The 26,679-nt window shown below is 47.3% G+C and overlaps 2 protein-coding genes across 2 annotated transcripts in view; both read left to right on the top strand.

Moving 5' to 3' along the window:
• PHB (prohibitin) overlaps nt 1–26,679 on the top strand; it is a 657,015-nt gene that overhangs the window by 466,662 nt on the left and 163,674 nt on the right. The window lies entirely within an intron of this gene.
• The window catches only part of LOC120919555 (beta-1,4 N-acetylgalactosaminyltransferase 2-like), a 40,199-nt gene that overhangs the window by 1,150 nt on the left and 12,370 nt on the right, over nt 1–26,679 (top strand). The window lies entirely within an intron of this gene.

The following is a 26,679-nucleotide window of genomic DNA, read 5'->3' on the forward strand; positions in this document are numbered from 1 at the left end:
GCGTGAGAGCACGTAGTATAACGTCGGCTCTCCTAGCGGCCACTAGGGGTGCGCGCGTGCCCCCCCCGCTCGCTCCTGACTCCCACGCGCGTGCCCGGCGATCGCTCGTTACAGAGCGGGGACCGTGAGCTGTGTGTGTAAGGGGAGAAATGCATGAACAGCGATCAGTCATTTCCCCTAGTGAGTCCACCCCCTACAGTTATAACACACCCAGGGAACATACTTGACCCCTTCCCCGCCCCCTAGTGTTAACCCCTTCTCTGCCAGTGGCATTTTTATAGTAATCAATACATTTTTATAGCACTGATCGCTGTAAAAATGCCAATGGACCCAAAAATGTGTCAAAAGTGTCCAAAAGTTTCCGCCATAATGTCGCAGTACCGAAAAAAAATCGCTGATCGCCGCCATTACCATTAAAAAAATAAATATTAATAAAAATGCCATAAAACTACCCCCTATTTTGTAAACGCTATAACTTTTGCGCAAACCAATCAATAAACGCTTATTGCATTTTTTTTTTTTATTTTTTTTTTTACGAAAAATATGTAGAAGAATCCGTATCGGCCTAAACTGAGGAAAAAAATTGTGTTTTTTTTATATATTTTTGGGGGATATTTATTATGGTAAAAAGTAAAAAATATTATTTTTTTTCAAAATTGTCGCTCTATTTTTGTTTATAGTGCAAAAAATAAAAACCGCAGAGGGGATCAAATACCACCAAAAAAAAGCTCTATTTGTGGGAAAAAAAGGACGCCAATTTTGTTCGGGAGCCACTTCGCATGACCGCGCAATTGTCAGTTAAATCGACGCAGTGCCGAATCGCAAAAAGTGCTCTGGTCTTTGACCAGCAATATGGTCTGGGGCTTAAGTGGTTAAACCCCTTCTTACCCAGACCAATTTTCAGCTTTCGGTGCTCCCACACTTACTCTGTACTGTACCCAAATAAAATGTGCGTCCTTTTTTCACACAAATAGAGCTTACTTTTAGTGATATTTAATTACTAGTGTTTTTTTTATTTTAGTGCTATAAATAAAAAAAGACCGTAAATGTTGTGAAAAATTGCCTTTTCCTTTGTTTCTGTCAACATTTTTGCAAATTAGTAATTTTTCTTCATAAATTTTGGCCAAAATTTATACTGCCACATATCTTTAGTAAAAATAACCCAAATTGGTGTATATTATTTGGTCTTTGTGAAAGTTATAGAGTCTACCATCTATGGGGCCAATCCCTGAAAATTGATCAATCTGATCACACCTGAAGTACTAATGGCCTATCTAATTTCTTGAGATACTAACAAGTCATAAAAGTACAAATACCCCCCAAATAACCCATTTTTTTTAGAAAGTAGACATTCCAATGTATTAAGTAAGTAGCATGGTGAGTTTTTTTAAGTTGTAATTTTTTTCCACAATTCTTTGCAAAATTATTATTATTATTTTTTTTCTCCAAAATTGTCATTATAACTGGTTATTTCTCTCACAGAGCATATGTATACAACAAATTACACCCCAAAATACATTCTGCTACTCCTCTTGAGTATGGGGATACCATATGTGTGGGACTTTTACACAGCCTGGCCACATACAAAGGCCCTACATTGAAGTAGCACCATCAGGCGATCTACGAGCATAAATTGCACATCTCATTTCTCATCCACCTATTACAATTTTGAAGGCCCTGGAGCACCAGGACAATGGATTTGCCCACAAAATTACCCCAAATAAACCTTGAAAAATCTTGTTTTAAACCAAAATGGATCTTCTTCTGCAGTAGTCTGAAATAGGTCTAACATTTCTATGGTCGGTTTCTGCTCACCGGTCATACATAGCAATAATAGTCGCAATCAATCTGTCGTGTCATTTTGTCTTTCCTGACCATCGTCATCAATAACAAGTGAATGGATTCGTTTAGCAAAATTAACAGGAATCCACAACTGAGAAATGTAATTGCGTTGATCGTTCGAAAGATTAAAACGATCTGCAAACATTTCAAATAAATCCTAATTAGAAAATACAGTAGCCTCAACGTCATAAATAGGAAAGTCTTTTAAAACTTTCATAAGTTGGTCATGTATTTGCAACTTTAGTTTTGCAGTTCTACATAATAAGTTTTTATGTTTCATTTCCATTTCATCAGTAGCATCAACATTCACTTTGACTTGGTTTCAGTCTTTTTGTCATCTGTATTTATTACAGCAATCTGTCTACTGTCATTTTGTAACTCTGGCAAAATCATTTTTTTAGATTCTCATTGTTCCTCAAGATTCTCTATGTAATTGCAAAGAATCTCAGTTAGGACAACTAAGAGAATCTTGGGACACATTTTCATGTTTTCCTGTGTTCTGTACATTATTAGTCTCTGTCTGATTTAGTGTACACACATTTTTGGCAGGTAAAATATTAATAATCATCTTATTAAATATTCTCACCAATTTCAATACATTTCTTATTTTCTTACGTAATTTATGCACAGTAAACCTGGATTTGTCGATCTGTGTATTAGAATTTAAGCATTCTTGGTACATATATGACCACAAGTGACTGTCATTTGGATAAAACGACACATATTTAAATTCTAGCTTACTATGTCTAGCTAATTCATCAATACATTTCATGATTTTTACTCACCGTAACTAGAAGAATTTCATGTCTTAGCCGGCTCGGTTACTTGGACCTTTTGTCCTTGTCAGATGAAGCGCAAACGTCCTTTCTAGGTTCTATGATCGATATTTCCTGAGACTTGATAACTCATGAATCGGTTCGTCTCTTCCCCCCTCTTGTGACAAGTCGTCAGGAAAAAAACGACCAATTATGGCTGGCTCACCAAATGTAAAAGCGTGATTTTTGACACGTGTAATGTCAATGGCTTTTCTCAGGACGTTTCGCTCAAAATTTCAAATAGCCAGGCTTACTCAAAGAGTGAGTTTTATTTGTATCTCACTTGGCATCAACTTGTGAATACATACAAAGTTCAAATCTTCATACAGTTGATGTAGTAAAACAAAAGATAATTAGGAATAAAAGCTTAAAAGAAAAGTACAGGAAAAATTCTGCTTCTTGCTTCTTCTGTTGTGAGAGAGGTGTCAGCTAGAACAGCTGTTTGTGAGGTAGGCTTGTGTATAGGCCTAGAGTAAACAAAGTGTCTTTCTTGATGTGTTTCCTTCTGAGTGTATGTGTAGAAAGAATCGTGTGGTGTTTGTGTGTCTGTATGCCAGTTGAAACCCTCTCTTTATCCTATTCTCAAATCTATATATCTTGAAGAAACCTACCTTAGACCCCAAGGACCCGCTTCATCGCCGTCCCATAACAGGTCTAAACGTTCTTTCCAAGGTCATGGAGAAAGTAGTGGTACAACAGCTGCAACAGCATCTAGATACCCACAACCTACTTGATCCATTTCAATCTGGCTTCCGTCCCGGACACGGTACGGAAACAGCATTGCTCAAAATATGGGACGACGCTCTCAAGGCCGCAGACGAAGGAGAATCTTGTCTCCTGGTTCTGCTGGACCTAAGCACGGCTTTTGACATGGTAGACCACAAACTATTACTAACTCGGCTAACAGACGTAGCCAAAGTCGCAGAAGGTGATTTATCTTGGTTTTCCTCTTTTTTGGAAAACCGATCACAAACAGTGAAATTGGGACCTTTCACTTCTGAGAAACGCACAGTATCGCACGGAGTCCCTCAAGGATCGCCTCTATCACCGGTGCTGTTTAACATCTATCTTCATCCCCTCTTTAAAATCATTAGCAGCCAAAAACTGCTTTATCACTCATATGCTGACGACACGCAACTGTATTTCCGCATTTGCAACAAAAAAGATCACCATCTCAATCTAGAGACATGCCTCTCTTTGATAGAGGACTGGATGACAAAGAGTTATCTTAAACTCAACGGGGCAAAAACAGAACTTCTCCTGTTTCACGCCAAGCGCATGAATCAACCTACAACATGGATACCCCCGCCCATTCTGGGCAAAATCATCACCCCTAGCGCCAAAGTCAAAAGTCTCGGGGTCATCTTTGACTCCTAAATGACAATGGACGCACAAATAGGGTCAGTAGTCAGTGGATCTCACCATCTGCTGCGCCTACTACGCAAACTCACTCCTTTTATTCCAAAAGAAGACATAGCGGCCGTGGTGGGAGCAATTGTAAACTCCAGATTGGATTATGCAAACGCCCTCTACCTCGGACTCCCAAAGTACCAAATCGCTCGTCTGCAAGTCGTTCAAAATACGGCCGCCAGACTTGTGACTGGGAAAAAACCATGGGAATCAATCTCACCTTCACTGAGAACTCTACACTGGTTGCCAATAAAAGACAGAATTGTCTTTAAAGCACTCTGTCTAACGCATAGATGTATCCATGGGAATGCTCCCCATTATCTATGCGACAAAATAAAGGCTCACAACTCCAATCGCATTCTGCGATCCACCAATCAAAACCTGCTCCAAATACCGAAAGCCAATTACAAGTCCAAAGGAGAAAGAAGATTTGCGGTCCAAGGTCCCAGACTATGGAACGCTTTACCAACCAACATTCGGTTGGAGGAGAACCACCTAGCCTTCAGAAGAAAGATCAAAACTCATCTCTTTTGATATCAAAGGAGACCGGAACAACCAGCGCCCAGAGGCGATTTAGTTCGCATGCGTCGAGCTATATAAATTCTTCATTCATATATATCAGCTAAATACAAAGGTAACACCCTTTCTTGCATAGATGCTTAATATGGCTTCAATCTAAAGTTAAATTACATAGCTCCACCCATTGTCCTGACATGGTTATTCTCCAAAATTAGAGATTATAACTTATCTCCATATTTGTCTGGTTCACCTTGCCAAGAGCTGACCTATCTTTCAGGCTGTTTTGATTGACAACGACATATAACAGTTTCCTATAAAAAAAACATAGTGTTGACCTTCTGTTAAAGCGGTGGTTCACCCTCCATGACAACTTTTTAGCATAAAATGAGGCATAGTAGCGCGAGCTACAGTATGCCTGTCTTTATTTTTTTATCCCCGTACTCACTGTGCACTCGTAGAGACAAGATTACTACTCCCCGCGGGGAATGGGCGTTCCTATGGAGAGGGAAGGTGATTGACGGCCGACTCTGGCACGTCACGCTCCCCGAAGACAGCCGGAACAGGTCTCGGCTCTTTACGGCGCCTGCGCACAGACTATGCGCAGGCGCCGTGAAGCGCCAAGTCCTATTTCGGCTATTTCCAGAGAAGCGTGACGTGCCAGAGCCGGCCGTCAATCACCTTCTCTCTCCATAGGAACGCCCATTCCCCGCTGGGAGTCGTAATCTTGTCTCTACGAGTGCACAGTGAGTACGGGGATAAAAAAATAAAGACAGGCATACTGTAGCTCGCGCTACTATGCCTCATTTTCTGCTTTTTTTTTATTAGGGTGAACCCCTGCTTTAAATACTAAATTCTTACAATAGATCATTCTTTAAGATTCAGAAATTCTGTACCAAAACTTACAAATGCATAATCAACTCATAATTGTGTGTGTGTATATGTGTGTATGTATATGTGTGTGTATGTATATATATATGTATATATATGTATATATATATATATATATATATATATATATATATATATATATATATATATATAAACTTCACACTAACTCTAAATAATTAAATAACAATATCAAATAAAGTAGCTAAGTTACTGTGATTGTAGCTTTAAAGCATGTGAAGACAGTATTTCTGTTCAGCTCTATGACGCATGAACTCTGTGTGTATTCTTATCTGTGAACCTCATGACAAACCTTGGGCACTGGAAAACAGCTGCGTCAAAAACCTGACATTCAAGATTCCTTATGTCATTCTAAAATTGGCTGACCAGAAATATCCAGCAAAGCTCAGCTTTAGATTGAAAAATTATGTCATATCAATTGACCAAGGTCATTCACTCATCCCTCATTACTATGATTAATCATAAAACCAAATGTTTTGCAAGCTTGCCATGAATTATTAATTGCCGAATTATGAATTTGAAATAATATTCTAACACACAGATGATGAAAATGGGGGGGGAAAGGGTAAAAATATGGGCTAATAGTTTAGGGATGTATGATAAAGTTCAAAGTTCAAGAAAAAGGTTGTACTACACTAGGTAGTGACATGGCGGACTTTCAAAGGCAATCACAGGGACATTTTTGTTTATAAAAGATATATAGATTTAATTAACAAATACAAAAATACAAATAAATTTCAATAAAATATGTTGAGAAAAGTACATAAATACATATTCCTAAGCAATATTTTCGTCTCGCCGACGCGTTTCGCCTTACGGCTTCTTCAGGACGAGTTTTGAAATTTTATGACAATAGGGTATTGCTACTTGCATACGTCTGAAAAGAAATATAAACTTGTAACATACAGACAACATAAAAACATAATCCATTAAAATAAAGTTCAAAGCATTCACCAATGCAAAGGCCAGGTTGGGAGGGACACCGGGGACAATGGTAGCTAGTATTTTTTTTTAAATCCTCCTTTGCTGCACACCTGACATATTTTTTGCTGTCTTTGGCCTGCTTCGGATGGTGGGATGTTGTACGGGAAGTGGCGTTCATGAAGTCGGCAAACGGCATCGGAGCAAAGGTTTTCTAGAGGGGGGTCTTTGTTGATAGATGAGAGACATGACTACTTCTTCTGAGAATTGTAGGAAGGGGGCAGGGGTTTCTGTGGATTTGGTGTAGACTATGTAAGAATTATAAATGGCCAAATGGATGAGATAAATTGCTACCTTCTTGTACCAGAATCGGGACCTCCTTATTGACAAATAGGGCTGAATCATTTAGTCATTGAAATCCACCACCCCCCCATGTAGAGATTATAATCTTGGACACATGTCGGCTTTTCAATGGGACCTCGCTTTCGCTGAACTACAACTTCAGTGTCATTGTAAATGGTGGACATCATGTGCACGTCCCTGTTATCCTTCCACCTCAAGGCCAGCACTTTGTTGCACCTCAGTGTTGCTCTTTCCCCCCTTCGCAGCTTTTTGTTTACTATGTATTGTGGGAAGCCCTTCCTATTTTTTTGGAGGTTCCGCAGGCCAGGGTTTTCTCGATTTACAAGTGTTTGAAAAGGGGCAATTGTAGAAAGAAATGTTTGGACAGCCGCACTCTGGAAAAACCTTCTTGGTTGCCTTTTATTGGTAAAAGTATTCAAACACCACACATCACAGCAAAGACAGGGGCATACAGCTGATGTTTTGCACTATTAATCAGTGCTTACTCATAGCTCTGGAGGTTCCGCAGGCCAGGGTTTTCTCGATTTACAAGTGTTTGAAAAGGGGCAGGCTGGTATAAAAACAAAAAAGGCAAAAACAGATGAAAGTAATTGATCTCTGTGAAATTTTGGGTGTTGGCCTGCACACCTGGCTGCGCTGTGAAAGGGGGAATAATTGGTGATACCGAGTCGGAAGGCAGCCATGTTGGGTTGGCAAGACCATCTGGCATGTATGTAGCGGCCATGGCTCTTGGGGGACGTGACACTCCAGTAGTAGTTGGGGAGTTGAATTTTCTGTGCTGGTACTCAGGTGTGATGTGGCAGCACTGGTATTGGGCCTGGGCATTTGTTCGTGGGGCCTTTTGCTGGCGGCAGCACTGGTACTGGGCCTTTGTTCCCAGGGCCTATTGCTGATGGCAGCACTTGTACTGGGCCTGGGAATATAATCCTGGTTTCTGGCGGCTGCCTGGTTTCCAGAGTGCCGTGCCCTTTTAGGAGGGACCCATTCTTCATCCAAATCATTACTATATTCGATCGGTTCAAATTCCGAATTTGATTCGTAATCAGAATTGGAATCTGATGAGAACTCCCCAGTGCTCTCATCAGTCATGGAGAGGATCTGGAACGCCTCCTCACTGGTTTATACTCTTGGACATGTGTGGCGGGTAGCTGTGCGATGGGTGGCAGCTTATGGTCACTGATGGGCTGTGCGATGGGTGGCAGGTAATGTTCACGGATGGGTGATGATGGTGTGAGGGGCGATGGTCACTGATGGGTGACAGGCCACGGATGGTGACGGGTGATGGTCACAGATGAGTGGCAGGCCAAGGTCACTGATGGGTGACGGGTGCACCGCTGATGGTCACTGATGGCAGTCTCTTATGTGACAGGTGCACTTTTATGGGGTGACTGTTGGGTGACAGATGACAATTGGGGGGGGGGGCGATGGGACAGGTATGGTGTTGGTGCAGACACTACAGAACCCAGATCTGTAACTCACTGCTCATAGCTCTTCTCTCCTCACACTGGAAACGGTGTGTGAGGAGAGAAGAGCTGGCAACAGTTAGCCCCCATTCACACCTAGGCGTTTTGTCGCCTGTAGTGTGACGCCGCAGCAGCCCCGAGACGCTGGAGGGATGAAAACACATTGCCCTCTATGGAGATGGTTCACATCTCCACGCAGAACGCCGTACGCCTGCCGCCTGAAAAAAAGTCCCGGACCATTTTTTTTTTTTTTCAAAATTCTTTATTTACACACACCAAAGAGCATGTCCACGTAGATCACATTAACAGCATATAAACAGTAACATTTTCAGACGTTTAAGAGTATACTAGTACAGTGTGGCAGGGTAGTGAGTATGACCTAGTCCGTGGTCCGTCTGTTCCGTACTCGTGGCAACGGGCTCACCATCTTTCCTCGTGATAACCCTGCTCCTAGGGAGCTTCCAGCAACGGAGTGCGGTGTGAAGTCAAGGATCCGCGGACACGCCCTCTCTTTTTCATTATCGGGAGAACAGAAAACAGGGAGAGAATGGAGCGGCAGGGAGTAACCCCTCCCGCCACCCATCCAAAGATTAGAGAAAAGTTGTCGCCTCGGGAGCCGGGTTCCCGACAGCATCATAGAAGGAAGGAAAGAGAAAGAGAAAAGAGAGAGGGGGGGGGGGGAAGTGAAGGGATTTGCCCATGGGCATGGAGCATGTCAGCCATCCGGCCTGTCAACGTTCCGCCGAGTATCCAAGCCAACTCCCCCCTGAAGAGGGGGGGAGCCGTGTCAAGGAATCTAGGTCTGTCCCCGAAGTGCTTGTCCTTCATCTGAGTAGGTGAACATATTCCATAGCTGCCAAGTCTTTTTATATGACTCCTGTCTATCCTGATCTGTGAGGATAAGATCCTCCATTCTATTGATATCATCTACCCTCCGGAGCCACATTGTCACCGTCGGTGGGTGTGGAGATTTCCAACAGGTTGGAATGCATGCCTTGGCTGCGTCTAGAAGGTGTCGGATAACCGATTTCTTGTATACGCGTGTAGGATATGTGTTAGCGTGTAGCAAGAGGTATGCTGGGTCATCAGGGATCTGGCGTTCAGTAAATTTCTGTGATATTCTCCTGACCTCCGCCCAGAAGGGCTTCAGCAGTGGGCATGACCAGAAAATGTGGGTCAGTGTACCTACGTCCCCCTGGCAGCGCCAGCATGTCTCTGGGGTAGACCTGAAGAGTTTGTGAAGCAAAGCCGGGGTGCGATACCACCTAGTCAGGATTTTGTAGTTTGTTTCCTGTATTTTGGTACAGATAGAGGATTTGTGTGTGAAAGTCAGAATCTGCTGTCTCACCTTGGCCGAAAACGTGCATTGGAGTTCCTGTTCCCATTTCGTGATACAGGGGAGTTGATATCCCTCTTGCGGTGTTACTAGTATGTTGTGTAAGATGGATAGCGCGTGTGGTAATGTGCCCGTCTCCGAGCATATCTCCTCTATTGGTGTGAGAGGTAGGGTCCCTGTCTGTGGGGGTCTCATGGTATGTAGGAAGTGGCTCAGCTGGTTTGCCCTCATAAAGTCTAGTTGGAATCCCCCTCCCTGATCCGTTAGTTCTGCTGGTGTCCTCCAGCGTCCTGCTATGCTAAAGTGGGAGACCTGACACACACCCGACTCTCTTAGCGCTCGGAACCTACCGTCTCGTAGCCCTGGTTCAAAATTCGGGTTACCTAGCACTGGTCTTAGGGACGAATTCGCCGGCGGTGACCCCATTTGAGTAAGCAGCTTCGCGCAGATACTGGTCGTGGCACCTATCAGCGGGTGAGATCGTAGAGGTTTGGGCAGCCCCGTAACACACCACGGGGCTTTCCGCAAGGGGATGTCGCTTTGAGCTTGCTCTATGTGGGGCCATAGTTTAGTGTTCCCGTGTCTACACCAGTCCACTAGTCTGTTTAAGTGTGCCGCGTGGTAGTACGTGCGGATATTGGGCATAGCCAATCCACCATATGCCTTGGGTAGGGACAACACTGTTTTGTGAATCCTGGGATGTTTCCCAGCCCACAGGAAGTTTTTAAACATGGATTGCACCTGTTTGAAGTATTCCGTCGGTATGCGTATAGGCAGGGCTTGAAGGAGGTAGGTGAATTTAGGTAGAATGGACATCTTAAGTATACCGCACCTCCCGAACCAGGAGTGCAGGCCGGTTGTCCATTGGTCTAGCAGCTTCTGAGTGGTTTTCAATAGTGGCGGGAAGTTGAGCTTAAAAAGTTGAGGTAGTGACGGAGGGATACGGGTTCCCAGGTAGCTTATGGCTGTATCCGTCCACTGTAGACTGAAGCCGTGGCGCAGTCGATCTAGGCGGGGGCTCGAGATTCCCACTCCCATTGCTACCGACTTTCCTATATTGATTTTCATATTGGACAGTCTCCCATAAGTCTCGAACTCTTTCATCAAGCTCGGTAGGGATACCTCAGGGTCAGTCAGTGTGAACATCAGGTCGTCTGCATAGGCAGACACTTTATATTCTCCCTCTCCCACCTTGACCCCTGATATGTCCGTGTTCAGTCTCACATGTCTCAGGAATGGCTCGAGGGTCAACGCAAATAATAGTGGCGACAGGGGACATCCCTGTCTCGTTCCGTTCCTAATCTGGAAGGACTCTGACACCACCCCGTTGGCCCTGACCCGCGCCGTCGGTTCTGTGTACATCGCCGAAATCCAGTTCATCATCCTATGTCCCAGGCCGATGTGTCTTAGAGTGTCAAACATGAATCGCCAGTTAACACGATCGAACGCCTTTTCGGCGTCCGTACTCACCAAGACGCATGGCGTCTTTGAGGTGTTCACCGCGTGCAATAGATTGAGGACTTTGACAGTGTTGTCCCTAGCTTCCCTAGTAGGAACAAATCCCACTTGGTCCAGGTGGATAAGGCTCGTCAGGTGTTGTTGGATTCTAGTCGCCACGATTTTGGTAAGGAGTTTAAGGTCCACATTAAGGAGCGAGATAGGGCGGTAGCTACCGCATTGACTGGGGTCTTTCCCTTCTTTAGGGATGATGGCTATCTGCGCCTGTAGGGTGGATACATGTAGCCTCCCTCCTAAGCCTAGACCGTTAAAAAACTCAACCAGATGCGTGCCCAGGGTAGGGAGCAATGCTTTGTAGTACGCCACTGTCAGGCCGTCAGGGCCCGGAGCCTTGCCTGGTTTGGTGTTACCAAGGGCGGCTTGAAGCTCCTGCAGGGTAATGGGTTCCTCTAATACCTCTCTGGCTTCGACTGGGAGTGTTGGCATGGTTGAAGTGGTCAAATAGTCTCGGGAAGGGTCTCCGTCGGGGTTCCGAGTCGCTGAAGGTATATTATATAACGTGTCATAGAAGTCCCTGAATTCTCTGGCGATCTCTTGTGGCATCGACACCCTCTGCCCGCCGGCTGTAGCAATGTGGGGTATATATGCTGCACTAGTTTGTGTCCTCAGTGAGCGGGCTAACATCTTCCCACATTTGTCCCCTGACTCATAAACCTTGCGTCTACAGATCTGGATGGTCGCCTTGGCCTTGTACGTAAGGACGTCCGTCACCTGTCGTCGTACTGTGTCCAGGTCCAAGCCCAGTTGTTTCGTCGGTGATTTTTTGTGTTGCGTCTCTAAGGATGTTAGTTTAGCCATTAATGTTGTTAGTTGTTCTGTCCTAAGTCTTTTCCGTCTGGCCCCATGCTTAATAAAAATACCGCGGACGACCGCCTTGTGGGCCTCCCAGACCACCTCCGGACTACTGTCTGGGACTGTGTTGGCGGAAAAATAGTGTCCCAATTCTTTAACCACGTCTGCTAGTGTTTCGGGGTCCTGCAAAAGGGATTTGTTTAGCCGCCATGGGTGTCTTCTCTCCGTCTCTCTATCTGTCAGGGCATATACTAATATTACCGGGGCGTGGTCTGACCATGTTATCGAGCCTATCTTAGCCTCTTTGACCGCCACCAGGTTCCTATGATGGACCAAAAAATAGTCCATCCGGGAGTATACCTGGTGGGGTCTAGAGAAAAAGGTAAAATCTTTCTCCCCCGGGTGCAATAGACGCCATGTGTCCACCAGTTGGCATGCATGAAGTGCTGCTTGTATGCGTCCGCGCATTTTCCCCGAGGTGGAGGATGTCCCCGAGGATGTGTCCTCCAAGGGAGATAGTGGAACATTAAAATCGCCCCCTACTATCACCTGCCCGGTGGCAAATCTCGTCAGTCGGTCTAGGTGTTTCGTCAGGAAGGTGTCTTGGTTGTCATTAGGAACGTAGAAGCTCGCCAGGGTAACGCCTGTCGACCCTATCCGTCCTTTTAGAAACAGGAAGCGTCCCCCGGTGTCTCTCTGTATGTCGTCTAGTGTCCAAGGTACACCGGCCGCAATCAGAATAGAGACACCTCGGGATTTTGCCTCGGAGAAGGAGGAGTGGTAAACCGTCGGATAATATCTATTTTTTAAGATTGGAAGCCTGTCTTCCCTGAAGTGCGTCTCCTGTAGCATTACCACGTCTGCTCTCAGGCTGCGCATCTCCTGTAGCAGCATCCTGCGTTTCTCGGGGGTGTTTAGGCCCTTAGTGTTCAACGAAACAATTGTCAGTGCCTCCATGCTCGTGGGCGGGCGGGGGGGGGGGGGGGGGGGGGGGGGGGTTAGGGTAGTCAGGGAGGGTCAAGGGAAGGTAGTGGGAGGTGTCCCGGATGAGTCCAGGGATGGAAAAGTTATAGGGTACAGAGAAAGAAGAGAATAGAGAAGATATAGAGTGTAGTAAGAAAGGCCGACACCAGAGAGTGCGGCTGGTAGAGAAATCTAAATTAGCTTAACTAGCTAGAGCGCTCACCAGAGCTAGTCCGGAGTTCGAGCGCAGGCCTATGTGGGTCGGTGGTTGGACAGAGCCAGCACTGCGAGCTCCCGACTCTATCCAACCCCCCCCCCCGGCCAACGTAAATAAGATAACATAAGTATGGCAATGCAATCAATCTTAAACCATATATACCAGTGATGGCGAACGCGTGGCACGCGTGCCACACCTGGCACGTCAAGCCCTCTCTGTGGGCACGCCAGGAGAAAAGCAAACACCGACCGGTGTTGTAAAAAATCCTCGGACAATAGAAACTTATTCGGCCCCCATCAAACTACACATCCCACAGGTCTCTAGGGCAAGCAATGACGTGTCTGAGGTGGGCGTGAATGATAAGACCCGGCTCCCACAAGTCTCTGGGGCCAGCGGTGATGTGTCTGGGGTGGGTGTGACAGAGAACATGGCTCCCATGCGGCTGGAATCAGGGGTGATGTGCGGGCGGGAACGCGCTGTCGGATTGGGAGACAGACACTGGAGACAGGTGAGATGTGGACATCATGTGTAGATCAGTTCTGTTTGTGGAGTCCTGCTTCTTAGAGGCCGAGGTTTAAGCTCCTAATGTACATCCTGCTGACCGGAGCCATGCTAACCATACCAACTGCTGGAGGTACCTTCCCCTTCAACTTCAACTCCTTCCTGTCTGGTTTCACCTCCTTCATCCTGGCCCTGTGTCTAGGATCCAGATTAACCCCCAAAATAAAAGATTTCCTGGGAATCTCTCCAGAAAGTGCCTTTGCAGATTTTCTCTTTGCCAATACACTTGCTTGTCATACACTTTGTTGGGTGAAATTATCGTTTTTCTTCATTGGAAAAAAAAAAAAAATATATATATATATATATATATATATATATATATATATATATATATATATATATATATATATATATATATATATATATATATATATATATACATTTTTAAACAGCAGCCCTGGGAATTGTGCCCCGTTATTATTGGTATCATTGTGAATCCTTGTACCCCATCATTGGTGTCATTTGGCCTCATTATTGGTATCATTGGGAAACCTTGTACCCCATCATTGGGCCTCATTATTAGTGTAATTGGGAAACATTTTACCCCCCTCATTGGTGTCATTGTGCCTCATTTGGAAACCATATGCCCCATCATTGCTGTTATTTGGCCTCATTCTTAGTGTCATTGGGAAACATTTTACCCCCTCATTGGTGTCATTGTGCCTCATTTGGAAACCGTGTGCCCCATCATTGCTGTTATTTGGCCTCATTCTTGGTGTCATTGGGAAACATTTTACCCCCCTCATTGGTGTCATTGTGCCTCATTATTGGTGTCATTGGGAAACATTGTGCCTCATTAGGTAGGTCAGTGCATGTGTAAGGTAGGTCAGTGTATGTTGCACAGTGCATTCTAAGCACAATGCATTCCTGAACCCTGCATTCTGAGCGAATCTGGCAGAATCTTACGTTTTTTACCTCTTAGGGCTCATTCAGAGAAGGATGATCAGTCCCATCCTCTGTACAGAGCCACTGGTGGGTTTAATTCTGTGTTGGCACTTTGAAAGAAATACGTTGGTTTTGCGTCGCGGTTTGGGCACTCGGGCTCAAAAAGGTTCGCCATCACTGATATATACATATAACAGCATTTAAGGCCGGGTACTCACGACCAAACATGTATGGTGAAAGCGGTCCGTCGGACCGTTTTCACCATACATGTCTGCCAGAGGGCTTCTGTACGATGGTTGTACACACCATCGTACAGAAGTCCGCGCGTAAACAATACGCGGGGCGTGTCCGCGGTGTCGCCGCGTCGATGACGCGGTGTCGCCGCGACAATGACGCGGCGACGTGGGCGGCCCGCCTTTAAAATGCTTCCACGCATGCGTCGAAGTCATTCGACGCATGCGAGGGACGGCGGGCGCCTGGACATGTACGGTAGGTCTGTACTGACGACCGTACATGTCCGAGCGGGCAGAATTCCAGCGGACTGTTTTAAAACAAGTCCAGGAATATTTGTCTGCTGGGAAAAGGCCCGGCGGGCAAATGTTTGCTGGAATTCGGCCCGCTCGCGCCCACACACGACCAAACATGTCTGCTGAAACTGGCCTGCGGGCCAGTTTCAGCAGACATGTTTGCTCGTGAGTATGGGGCCTAAGTGGCAAACAGTGACATATAACATAAGGAGCCCATATCCCGTAAGGCACCCTTCCGGGGGACCCCACTCAACATCGAGGGGGTACAACCGGTAGGGGGACCGATCAGTGGGCTCAGTAAGGGATATATATGACCCATCTCCCCTGGCACCCCTCCCGCGTAATGTCAGATCCCTCCTCCCGTCCTCTCCCTCATAACGCCCCAATAACTCATGGCGTCTCCCAACTTCATATCTCTCCTCAGGATGGTAAAGGGCCAGTCTCCTCTCCCCCCTACCCGCCTCCCCCCGGGGAAGCCGCATCACCTCCCCTCCTGCATCTCATCACAACACACGTGCTCATATCCCAGCAACGGTCTCTCGTTCTCAACATGAGCATTGGCCAGTGGGGCAGTCTCCCTCCCCCGATTTCAAAGTTTTCCCCCAGTGGTCCGCCTTGCCAACGGTTGGGTAGGCATAATAAAAAAAAAAAAAAAAAGGGGGAACAAAAAGACCATGCCCGGGCAGAGCAAAGAAAATAAAAAGTGAAAAACAGAACAGGTGATTTAAGAACACAGTCAAAGGAGGGTAGACGAGCCCCGTTCGTCCCGTGTAAATATCCTTGGCATGGCAAAGTCTTCATTGGTGCAGGGGGGTTCTCCCCCTCGTGGGGGGCACTTATGCATCTATAGGGTAGATCGGGGCGCGCTCTAACAGCGCGGGAGCCCCATTATTGCAGTATACCCCCAAGGCCCGGATATAAACCATGGGTCCCCAGTAGTGTAGGTGACCTAGTTTAGAGTGCTCGGGGCAGGGTACGAGCCGGGGGGGGCCTCAACAGGGATCTAAGTGGCTAGTGGCTGCCTAGTCCCGGGGGAGCCGCAAAGAGCGGTGTTCAGTGTTCTGGAGCTCGCATCACACCATCGTGGGAGAGTTACCGGGACATCAACTGAAGGGTACCGGAGGGACCGGGAGAACGGATTAGGTGGGAGTCTGGGGGGGGTCAGGGAATCGTGGCCCAAGGCCTACTCACGGCGTTCCTCTCCTGAGGGGGCTCGCTGTCTCCTCCGTCCACGTCCCCTCTGTCGGTTCTCCATTCCCGGTCTGTAGTGTGAGGGACCTGATCTTCCTGCCGCCCGGGGTAGTATCTGCAGCCAGTCAGGGATCGGTATCTGGTCCGCATCCAGAAAACGGAAGAGGGCCGGTAGGTCCGCTGGTGACTGGACCGTGAAAGCTGCTCCATCCTTCCGGAAGGTCACCGCCAGCGGGTAGCCCCAACGGTAGGTAAACTCCCGCTGTCTAGCTAGGTCCAGGACGGGCTTCAGCATCGCCCTTCTGCGCAGAGTCGCTCTTGAAAGGTCCGGGAGCACCTTCACCACTGCCCCCTCCAGGAGGATCTCCCCTCTGTCCCACGCGCCGCGGATGATGCGCTCCTTCTGCGTATAACGCAGCAGCCGACACACTACATCCCGCGGTCTGTCTGGATCGGCCGACCTTGGGCCCAGGGCGCGGTGTGCACGGTCCACCTCCACGATCTCCGCCGGGTTGTCTAGCAAGTCGCGGAACAGGCCCAGCAGAACATCATCCAGGGCCTCGGGTTCCACCGTCTCAGGGATCCCCTGCAACCGAAGATTGTTGCGGCGGCTCCTGTCTTCGACCTCTTCCAGGTGCAGTTGGAGCGTAGTAGCCGCTTCTCTATGGTGGTCACGGTCCCGCTCCAGATCCGCCACTCTCCGCTCCAGGGTCGACAGCGATCCCTCCCCGGTGGTCACTCTGTCTGACAGCGTGGATATCTCCGCTCGTACCTCCTGGACGTCTCTCCTATGAGTCTCCTCCAACTTGAGGATGAGAGACTCTATGTCTTGCCTCGTGGGGAGGGCCTGCAGCAGCGCCCTTATCTCCTGTTCCGCTGAGGAGCCTCCGGCCGGAGGGGAGAGGGCCGCCATAGTTGGGTAACGGTCCTCGGGTGTGCCCGGAGTAGCGGGGTGTATTGCTGCTTCCTCCGGTCGAAAGGTCTAGAGGTCTTGTTCTAGCTCCTCCGCTGGTCCGCCACGTGGGCTTGCTCTTGGCGCCGCCACCCTCGCGCCCGGAGGAATCGCCGTAGAGGAGCCAAAAAAACGGTGTAAATCTCCCGATTTCGTGGTGGAGCGGGTGGTGCGGGCTGCAGATCGTCTTTTGGACTTTTTGGCAGATTGCATGCCTAAATTCGCTGAGTTTGGCCGGTTAAAGAGGGGACAGGGCCGGGAGCTCCAAGTTCCTGCGTCCTCACTCAGCCATGTCCAGGCCACGCCCCCCCCGGACCATTTTTTTAGGCGGCGTTCGGCATAGGAGATGTGAACCATCTCCATAGAGGGGGTGAGGCTGCATTCACAATCGCGGCGTTTTGTCGCCACAAATCGCGGTACAAAACGGCACAATTTGTCGCCGCAATTCGCGGGACAAAACGCAGCGATTTTTGTACGCCTAGGTGTGAATGCAGCCAAGTTACAATTTTTTGTTTACACTTAGTGATCAGGCTGTGAATGGATCACAGCCGATCACATGGTACACAGCCCTAGCCAATGGCTGTGTACTATTGTCGGTGACGAGCAGTGTTCCCGGGACACGCTGCCTTGGACGGACACACGCAGCAAGCTCGCGATCGCGTGAATGCGCCATGTCTAGTGGGGGAGTTACCATCCGTGATCGCCTGTGACTTCATCACGACTGATCACGTGGTTAACAGCACTGCCCAGCGGCTGTTCACCCCTGTCAATGACAAACGGTGTCTCTGTGACACGCCGCCCCCGACAGTACAGGGATGCACGCACACGATCACACGCATTCCCTTTTTAAATGGGCCAACGTCATATGACGTCCGGTCAGAACAACAGAGTCTTCCTCCCGCCGTCATTTGACGGCGGGCAGTGGACAAGTGGTTAAGGTATGACTACCTCATGGGGCAATCAGGGGCACCAGTGGATAACCTAAAGGGCACTTAGATTATGTACAGGAATGTGTATTAAAGACAAGGGGCTAGATTCAGATAGGTAAACGGATCTTTAGATCCGCTCACCTATCTCATTTACGTTACGCCGCCGCAAGTTTTTCAGGCAAGTGCTTTATTCACAAAGCACTTGCCTGTAAAGTTGCGGCGGCGTATCGTAAATCCCCCGGCGGAATTCAAATTCGGCGGGTAGGGGGCGTGTATCATTTAAATGAAGCGCTCCCGTGCCGACCGAACTGCGCATGCGCCGACCGAACTGCGCATTGCTCTAAATGACGTCGTAAAATTTCAAAACTCGGCGCGGGAACGACGGCCATACTTAACATTAGCTATGCCTCATATAGCAGGGGTAACTATACGCCGGAAAAAGCTGAACACAAACGACGTAAAAAAAAAGCGCCGGACGGTCGTTCGTTTCTGAATCAACGTAACTCCTCATTTGCATATTCTTCGCATATACAAACGGAAGCGCTACCTAGCGGCCAGCGTGAGATTGCAGCCTAAGATCCGACGGTGTAAGTCACTTACACCTGTCGGATCTTAGGGATATCTATACGTAACCTGATTCTATGAATCAGGCGCATAGATACGACGGCCGGACTCAGAGATACGACGGCGTATCAGGAGATACACCGGCGTATCTCTTTTCTGAATTCTTCCCATGTTGTTTAATTGATCATGTGTTTACTTCTATTTAACTTGGATTGGGCTGAAGTTACTTGAGGACAATCTCAAAGGGGTGCAGTGCATGTATGGCACATCACAAGAACAGGGCTTATTTCTGGGACAAGATGAGAGAGAGAGAAAATGTAGGACCGATGTCTAATGGCTATTCGGAGGAGGCTATATAGCCATTGCTAATGACTACAGTACTATTGTAGAGTGCATAAGGTAATGGAAGACCCTGGTAGTGAGGAAGCTTGTGTGTGTGTGTGTGTGTGTGTGTGTGTGGCGGTACCCTTGTGGGGGCTGCTAATAGACTCTCTATACCCCACTGGTTACCTCAAATCTGCAAATCCTCTCTTACCTCTGACACCTTGGGTTCCATCTTGAAATGTAAAAAAAAAAAAAAAGTTAAGACTGCGCTTAAAATAAATGTGAAAAACTAAAGTGAATTTAGTACGCAAAAAGCTGCCAGCACCAAAAGTCTTAAATACAAAAACTCAAAAGTATGGTTAGAATATGGGTGCAGCGCTAGTATTCTACACGTGATTAATTCCTTCTATTACTTTATTTATATGTTAGGTTATCTTTATATTTTACGGTTATTTTGGGATTACTTTCACAATTTTTTTTATTTTTAATTATCACCATTTAAAACTGTTTGTTTATTTTTACCACTTTTAATATTTTTAGTACTATATTCATTTAATTTTTGTCACTGTTATCTAGAGCACATATTGGTCAACTTACTCCACAAGTTCTTTCATTCACCTGGGTTTCAGTTTTACAATTATTTGGAACTCTGCTTTTAGTTTTCCATTTTTCAGATTTTTTTTACCATCACATCTGAGAATTTTTTTTATTTTTATTTAATTAGGAATTTATCACATGTAGAATACTAGTGCTGCACCCATATTTTATCCATTCTGAAATGTTGCGTTGGTAATGAGAAACTCACACAGTATCACTGAACCACTCAGATATGTATACTGAGATAAAGAATGAACACACGAAATTATATAAGTAAAACCATAGCTCCCAACTGTCCCTGATTTGGATCAATGTCCCTCTGTCCTCCTCATTTGTCCCTCGTTTTGGTCTTATTTATATAGTTGTATAAAAAATGCACTTTTTATTTATGAAAGTGTTTTCTAGCACTAAACCTTTCATCTGATTTCTAAATTGCTGCATTTGGAAATTCCAAAAGCCAATATAAAGGAATAGTAGTGGTAAAAAAAAGAACTTCTGGGTTTACCAAATCTTTTTTTTTTTTTGTACAATTCTTCATTAAGGGGGCGTGGTGAGGGGTGTGTCTATGCCTGCATACTTTTTCTGATAGGTGTCCCCTCATTGCCATCTCAAAAAGTTGGGAGGTATGAGTAAAACACAAATTGAGATTTTCCTAGCAGGTGAAGGAAAATATTAGTTATATGAAGACAGGAGGCGAGTATCTTATGCATATCTTTCTTTACTAAAGCTCATAGCAGAAATACATAAAAACTTTATGGTAATCTAAAAATAAAACATTCAAAGGACTACCAATCCCAGCAGTCCCTGGGGCAACGTAGCCCCTCCCAGGCCTCAGCCTATATAAGGGACTGTCTGAGGTAACCACGTCCTCTTTCTTTGTGCGAATCCTTGTAATCAGGAAATGTAAGTTCGATCCTCTCTCCTTGTGAAGGTCAGGGATTTCCATACTGGAACACGTTATCCGCATCTGACTGGAACGGCAGGGGGCGCCCAACTGGATCGTTTCATACGAACTGACTTCATCCCAACGGGGATCAAGGGAAAACCGGATCCTTTGGACCGACTGGGGTGCCGCCTTCAGGTAAAACATACCAACTGCAATCCAACAGGGATTGTGAACAACTCAGGCTCTCCGCATTCCAGGATGAGTACTGTACTGTTCAATAACCTGCAAGGAGAAGAGAATAATCGTAATAGGGATGGGAAGGGAGGGAAGATACTCGCCTCCTGTCTTCATATAACTAATATTTTCCTTCACCTGCTAGGAAAATCTCAATTTATATATCAGACAGGAGGCTTCGTATCTTATGCAAGTTCAAAGCAAACAATAGAATTAACAATGTATACATGCAGATAAACCTCATAAAATTGACATGGACACATGGGCCTCCGGTCTGAAATAAAAATTACGGAAGGTGGACTCTGAGGACCAATCGGCTGCTCTAAGTAGGTCAGAAAGTGAGCCTCCGGAGGAGACGATCTTCGTAGCCATAGCGCCCCTAGTGGAATGAGCTCCAAACAGGGAGATGTCTATGCCCGCCATCTCCATGGTGGAACGTACCCACCGTGCCAAGGTAGCGGAAGAGACTGGATGATGGGGTTTTACGTATGAGACTAGGAGTTGGGAGAAATTCGGTGGTCGAAGAACAGACGTGTGTGCCTCATAAGATTGTAAACAGCGCACTACGCACAGTCGCGGATGAGTGGGAAAAAAGGGATAGAAGACAGATTGAATACCTGTCTTTGTCCTACGGACCACCGAAAATCTGACCCCTTGAGGCGAAAATTGGCGCCTGGAAATGTCTAACGCTCTCACGTCCGAGACGCGCTTGACCGAGACCAAGCAGAGTAACACTGTGAGTTTGAAAGACAGTAATCTTAGGGATAGTTCATCATTGTCTTCCCATGAAACAAACATGTCAAGCAGCTTGGAGACGTCCCAAGTTGTCTGATACCTAGGTCTAGGGGGGCGTTGGAATTTTATACCCCGCAGAAGTCTACAGACCAAAGGGTGTTTGCCTACGGCTAAAGAGTTAACTGGACAGTGGTATGCTGATATAGCCGAGCGGTATATGTTGATGGAGCTGTAAGATTTGCCGGAATCAAAAGATTCCGCCAAATAATTCACCACTACAGATACAGGGGCATGTATGGGATCAACCTGTTGTTGAGCACACCAACGAACCCAAAGTCGCCAAGCATGCCGGTATGTTGATCTAGTCCCGGGGGCCCAGGCCACGTCGAGGAGATCCCTAGCTGACCCTGAAAGGTCGATATCCGCTTCGGAGATCCTGAAATCAGCCATGCTAGGAGGTGGAGGTTGCCCTCCACTATTAGTGGATGGGGTTCCCCGGATGGGTTGGTCAGCAGTAATGGGAACAGAGGGAGCAGTCTGGGGTAATCCACGACCATCCCTAAGAGGAGAGGGAACCAGGGTTGTGTCGGCCACCAGGGTGTGATCAGCACAATAGTTGCCTGTTGATTCGAGGCGTGGAGGAGAACTCTGGGTATCATCTGGAATGGGGAAACGCGTAATGAGTTCCCTCTGGCCAGATGTGACGGAAAGCGTCCACTGCGGATGCTTCTGGGTCGGGCCTCCAGCTGAAGAACTGGGGTAGCTGGTGGTTGAGGCGCGAGGCGAACAAATCCATGTTCAACGGGCCCCAAAGACGTTCCAATAGGTGGAACACAGGACGATCCAGTCGCCAGTCGCTGGAATCGACAAGGTGGCGAGAGTACCAGTCGGCTACCGTGTTGGAGACTCCAGGGATATATTCCGCGATAGGGACAATGTTGCGGGCCAAGCAGAAGTGCCAGAACTCCTTCGCCAGTTCTGCAAGGGTCCTGGACCTGGTGCCACCTAAGCGGTTGACGTATTGAACCGCGGCCACATTGTCCATGCGGAATAGTACACAGCAATCGGAAGCCTGTGGGATGAAGCTCTTGACGGCGAAGAATGCCGCTAGCAATTCCAAAGCATTGATGTGCAGTTCCGATTCGGAGGCAGACCAAGTCCCCCCTGTGGAAGCTGCCCCGCATCGGGCGCCCCAGCCGTGGCGACTGGCGTCCGACTCTATGATGATGTCGGGACCTGAATTGAATATGGTCTTGCCGTTCCACTCGATTGCGTGGCGAAGCCACCATTGTAATTCCTCTATTGCTTCCGAACAGAGAGGGATCTCGTCCGCATATCTGAGGCCCTGGCGAAGGTGCAAAATTTTGAGTCTCTGAAGGGCTCTGTAATGAAGTGGGGCCGGAAAGATGGCCTGTATGGATGAAGCTAAAAGTCCCACCAAGCGGGCCAGAACCCTTAAGGATAAGGAGCCTTTGCGAAGCACTGCCCTGATTTCTTTGCGAATGAGGGCTAGTTTTGGTTTTGGGAGCCGGAGGACCGCTTGTTTGGTGTCCACTAGGAAACCCAAGAATTCCAACACCTGGGCCGGATTTAGAACCGATTTTTCGTGGTTGATTAGGAAACCCAGCGTTTGAAGCAGGGAGACCGTCCATGTCATGTGAAGGGAAACTAGGGCCCTTGAGCGGGCCATGATTAGGATATCGTCCAGATAGATAATTAGACGAACCCCTCTGCTTCGAAGCGAAGCTACCACTGGTTTCATCAACTTTGTGAAACACCATGGTGCCGACGATAGCCCGAATGGAAGGCAGGTGAACTGCCATATCTGGTTTTTCCAGCGGAACCGGAGTAGGTGTTGTGACTCCGTGTGAATAGGGACGGTGAGATAGGCGTCCTTCAAATCTATTTTCCCTAACCAGTCCCCCGGTTGTAGGAGGTCTCGGAGGCAGTGAATGCCCTCCATCTTGAAGTGTCTGTAGCAGACATGTTGGTTCAGATCTCTTAGGTTTATTACGGGCCGGAACCCGCCCCCTTTCTTCTTGACAAGGAAAAGGTTGCTTGTGAAACCCGGGGAAAAATCCTCTACTTTTAAAATCGCCTGTTTGGACCAGAGGTCCTGTATTTCGTTCTCGATGAGAGTAACGTTCTGGCGTGTGAATTTGATAGGGTGAGGGACCACATTTAATGTCGGTGACGACAGAAGTTCTATTCGAAAACCCTCTACCGTCTGCAATATCCATGGGTCTGCCGTAATCGCAGACCAGGCGTGGATAAAATACCTCAGGCGTCCCCCCACTGGAATGTGTGGTTGTGGAGTGTAAGGTATACTCACCGAATGGAGGTCGGGTTCGGGTGTATCCGCGTCCGCCGCGTCCGCGCCATGGTCTGCCCCGGGGTGGGAAGAACGGTGCTGGTTGCGCCACTGGAACGGGGTAGGTGGAAGGAGCCTGCTGGTACTGGTATTGGGGGTTTGGTCTGTTTTGTGGCCTATAGGTGGACCCACGGCCGGCAGATCGGCCTCTACTTCTGCCGGCCCTGTTGAAAACTCTCACAGCCCCTGACTTTCTGAGAGATGTTTGGGCTTTATCAAGTCCTGAAAACAAACCCACAAATTTGTTGATGTCTTTGAGGAGGTTATCCCCAAAGAGCATACCGACTGCCGCCGGACCGGGTTCGGTCTCGGCCAGGTGGGAAAGTTGGGGGTCTAACCGCATTAAGATGGAGCGGCGTCTCTCCACCGAGCAGGAGGTGTTAGCCGTGCCTACTAGGCAGATAGCCCTCTGAGCCCAGCCGCGTAGTTGCATTAAATCTACCGGTTGACCCGAAGCGGCTGCCTGTTCTGATAAATTCAGAATTTTGGTTAGGGGTCCCATTAGATCTAAGATGCGTTCCTGGATAGATTTAAAGGAACGCTCAATTCCTTTTTTGGGAAGTTTCCCCGATTTTGCCAAATATTTGGCCAGCATGGGATCCACCTCAGGTGTGGTTACCACCTTGTTGGGGATAGAGGGTCTAGGGCATTCGGCCCGCAGTTTGTTGCGGGCGTGCCTGTCCAGGGATTTCCTGGCCCAGAGCTCCACGTACTGAGATACGTGAGGTAAGGGGGACCAATCGCCGGATCGCGGGTGAGCGATGGCATCTGGGTGAAAAAATGGTTCCCCCAAGGCATCTAAAATGCTTTCTCCCTGTGCATCAGGGTTGGCATTGGTGTGAAATGCCGTATCCTCAGCATCGTGTCTATCATCGTCAGACCCATAGTCATCAGACTCGCTTTTCCCTGAAGCACCTGGTGAATCCTCGTCCGAGGAATCAACATAGGAGTCAGGTTTGGTCCTTCTAGTGGACCGAAGCCTCTTAGTGTTTAACTCCCTGAGGCCCAGGGGTCGGTCAGAGTCTGTTGGATGCTGTGGTTGGCAGGCCGGGGAGGGAACTGCCTGAAACAAATTATTCTCTTCCCCTGTCGGGGAGTCAGGTGCTGCTAGAATGTGTTTCTGTTTAAAAGAAACTTTGCCTTTCTTGTGTGGCGGTTCGCCTGTTTGAGGCGGATTAATCGTAGCAGGCTTTGAGGGATGTGTTCCAGTGGAGGGGATGGCCGAGGCCAGAGCCGTTTGGACAGAGATATTGATCAGATCTTGGATCTGAGCCGCCGTCATGAACTGAGTGGTATCCAGGGTAAAAGCCTCCCCTGCAAGGGGGGCAGTATAATTCTCCTCAGACATGCTTTTTAAAATTGCCGGCGTTTTAAAAACTCACTGGTCCCTCTTTAAATCAATATATATATATCTGTTATTTAGATCCGTTAGTCACCAGTCTAGACTGTAATGTATAGTGAAGTGTATCCTTACAGTTATTCAAGCCTAGAACTATTTATGTGGATCAACTCTATCCTTACAGGTATGTAAGCATAGAAACAAATCAGGGTTGTTTAGGGTTTTTTTGTGGATAACAAGTATCCACAAATGTAAGTAATAGGGGGAATAGGTCAGCAGGCTTCCTCACCTCAGTACCGCTCGTCTTGCACTGGCAGCGGTGTGAGGGAGAAAGCCCGCGTTACTTTCGCGCTCTGGGCGAAGTCTCGCGAGACTACGCTACCAGAGCGCTGATTGGCTGGTTGCCGCCGAGTCCCGCCCCTCCTCAGTGAAAGAACGTGAGGAGAAGGGAGAAGATGGCGCTGCCTGTCACGCTGCGAACGCTGACAGGCAAGCGGTGGGGTGGGGGCGGGCGGGGGTTACACCACTCCGTGCAGTGTGCAAGTGAGGGGACAGCGTCCGCACCTCCCGATCAGCGGGTGTAGATGGAGTACACCGGAGAAAAGGGCACATAAACCCGGAACCGTCAGGAAGAGGAGAAACTTGAAATTGTTGTTATAGAATAAATAACAGTGAATAAAGCGTACATAGCATACATAAGGGAATATGAATGAATAACAGCTGTGGAAACAAACGGGAAAAACCGCAGGGGGGGGTACCCCACTGTCACTCAAAACAGCTGTCTATCAATGTCAATCAAATACTTATCTGAATCCTGCGATGAGCAGAAAGAAAGAGGACGTGGTTACCTCAGACAGTCCCTTATATAGGCTGAGGCCTGGGAGGGGCTACGTTGCCCCAGGGACTGCTGGGATTGGTAGTCCTTTGAATGTTTTATTTTTAGATTACCATAAAGTTTTTATGTATTTCTGCTATGAGCTTTAGTAAAGAAAGATATGCATAAGATACGAAGCCTCCTGTCTGATATATAACTTATGTTAGACGGAGAATATCTCTTGACACTGATATACAAGGGTGTGTAACTTGAAACCTCTAAGACCTATGTGAACAGGTACACAGACAAATATCCAACATCTTTAACACATGTATTGGATACCTTTTCCTCTGAGGCCTCAGCACACAGACCAGCAAACAGTATACATCATATATATACAGTAACCACAATGTAAATTGGATAATATCCCACAGAATGGCCCCCTATGTTGTAGTTTAATGATTTAGCATTAGAATGCAGAGCAGTAATGCATAATAAAGAGGAAAATTTTAAATGTTCTTTCAATTCTGGATATCTTCAGCTAACCTGTTGTTTATACTGCAGTGTAATTTGTAATTCAGGTAGGTAAAAGACAAAAGAACTGAAGAGCAAAGATGAACTGGTGAGTACTTAAAGCGGAGGTTCACCCTAAAAACAATTTTCTAACATTACATTGTGCTCACTCTCGACATTGACAGTACGCTG

Source organism: Rana temporaria, chromosome 12, assembly GCF_905171775.1.
Source record: "Rana temporaria chromosome 12, aRanTem1.1, whole genome shotgun sequence".
NCBI classification, from domain to species: Eukaryota; Metazoa; Chordata; class Amphibia; order Anura; family Ranidae; genus Rana; species Rana temporaria.